Raw genomic sequence first — 2,344 nt, 5'->3', positions numbered from 1 at the left:
GGCCCTCTATCAGCTACCTTGGCTTTCTGTGAGACACCTTCATCAAGCACCACAGTTTCTGCCAGAGATGTTTAAGGGGCCTTTTTGCCCCCTTAGTTTAAACTTACCTTTATTTAGCCAACTTCGACAGGATTAACCAAAAATAACTTTTAGGAATTAAAACTTAAACTTTTTATGTTCTTATGAGAACACAATTGAGTAAGTAATGTGGCCTCATCTGACCTCTGGCTGTGTAGCTGCAAGCAATTTTTACAAGTCTTGCCATCCAGGGGAACAAAACATGGAGTGGTAGCCCAATAAAAAGATTCTGTATAATTCCAAATAGAATTGTTTACAAAATTTAAAATAGTTGTCATTTACACCTTTAAACAATTTTTATGAGGACTCCAAATAACAATAGTAACAAAATTACTGACAGTATATTTTTTTTAATGTGGCCTTTGACAGCATAATTAATGCCACTCTTTTCATACAATTTTAAAACTTTACAAATGTTTTTTTTCCCTTTGCCCAGCTGTGTAGTCTTATTCTTATATTTAGCTAAATTTACTCCTGCTAAGGAGAAAAATCTATAATTAGTCTGATGAACAGATAACCAAGACATTTACACTTGCATTTCAGCTTTAAGGCAACCTTTTGTGGATTTCATACACGATGGATGAGTGCTATTATAACTTAAGTAAAGTCTCAGGCAAGTTCTTTCTTGTTGAGAAAGTGACTTTTTCCCCCATCTTCCCAGGGGCCTGGAGTTCACTGAGTGCCATTGGTGGAAACCACAGGTCCTGGCAAATGCTATTTAAAGCCCAGTAAGAGCGGTTTGCACTTACTTTGGCTGAAATAACAAGCACTGTCAGTGTGGCCAGAGACATGCATTCAGGAGGCTTAGTCTCCTGTCCTTGTAGGAATCTCTGGAGACCCCTGCTCAAGGTGGGCACACCCAAGAGAAATGTGCACGTCTTTAAAAATCTCTTGAAATACAAACACAACTTTTCCTTGATTGAGCAAAGGGTTTAATATTTTATTATTATATGGTTGAATGCTTTTCTTCTTTCTACCTGTGCATTAGTTCCTTCCTAAGGGTCGCCTATTCTGAATCTGAACTGTCTTTGGTTTGCTAGGCTTTGGAGGGGTCTGACCTGCTGCTTTTAAGGTCACTGCTACGGTTCAGGCTACGGCCCTTTCGCCTGCTTCTTTTGGAGCAATTTTTATTAATTCTGATAAAAATTTAAATTAGTTTATATTTTCTTTCATGTTTCACCTCAGCTGAAGCTCAACACAGCTTTGCAGGCCTCGTAACAAGTACAACTGGGATTCTCGGAATGAAAAGCATTAGTTGTGGGCAGTCATTTTCAGTGGGACGATAAGTTTACAAAAACAAAACCCGGGGCTCTCCCAGAGTTCTGCAGAGCAGGCAGCCGGCTTCTGCTCTCTACAGGTGAGAGCGGGCAGGCAGCATCTAGGGCTGCTCTTTGCTCTCCACGGATGAGAGAAGGGGATGGGTGCGACCTGCGGAGGATTGAGGACGGAGCCTACAGCAAACAGATTCAGGCAAGGCCTGAAAGGGGGCGTGGGGGAGGGGGAGGCGCGGTTGCCCAAGAAGTCAAAGCTGAAGGGCAGGGCTTGGAGCCACTGCGGAGAGTTTTTCATTTTACAAAGAGATTTTGGAGTACAGGTGGAACCAGGGGTGTTACCTAGAACACCGGAGTGCAGAGAGAGCGTTTTGCAGCGGCAGAAAGACACTGAGCAGCCAAGAAGTGTGACCCAAAAAATGACACGGGAATTAACCAAAGATGAATGAGATTGCATTCCGCAGGGAAGGAGGAGACAAACGCTTTAAAGGGTAGTTATTTAAGCTGCTTTTTAACCCTCTCCGTGCCAGGCAGACAAATAGGAGGGGAGTTCCACTTAAAGTGAAACCACTCAGGTGCTCGCCTGACCGACAGGTTAGAGCTTTAATATGATGCAAACACACACCTACATATATGTATTAATATATATTAATTAAAAACTATTAATTCCCTTCTGAAGGTGAGAAAATATAAACAGACAGTTGCCATGAAAAGCAATAAACAAAGTAAAGAAAAACTCCTTTTATGAGCTGAACTTACATTTCTTGGAAGCAAAGATTAATTACCCATTGAAAACCACATTCCATAATCATATCGGGAAAGTGGGCACCCACTGATATGATTTTTTGTTCTTTGATGTCTGACACCTGGTCCCTTCTACACCTCATGGTCACACAGGCTGGTGTGCTTCTTCCATGTGGGCTTTGATGCTTCTGAGCTAGATTAGATGGTTGCTTGTTTCTCTGTAAGCCTCTAAGACCCCAGATGCTATATCT

Source organism: Echinops telfairi, unplaced genomic scaffold (genome assembly GCF_000313985.2).
Source record: "Echinops telfairi isolate 266 unplaced genomic scaffold, ASM31398v2 ScPeMD7_2010;HRSCAF=2546, whole genome shotgun sequence".
Lineage (NCBI taxonomy): Eukaryota > Metazoa > Chordata > Mammalia > Afrosoricida > Tenrecidae > Echinops > Echinops telfairi.
This window is presented reverse-complemented; position numbering follows the sequence as displayed.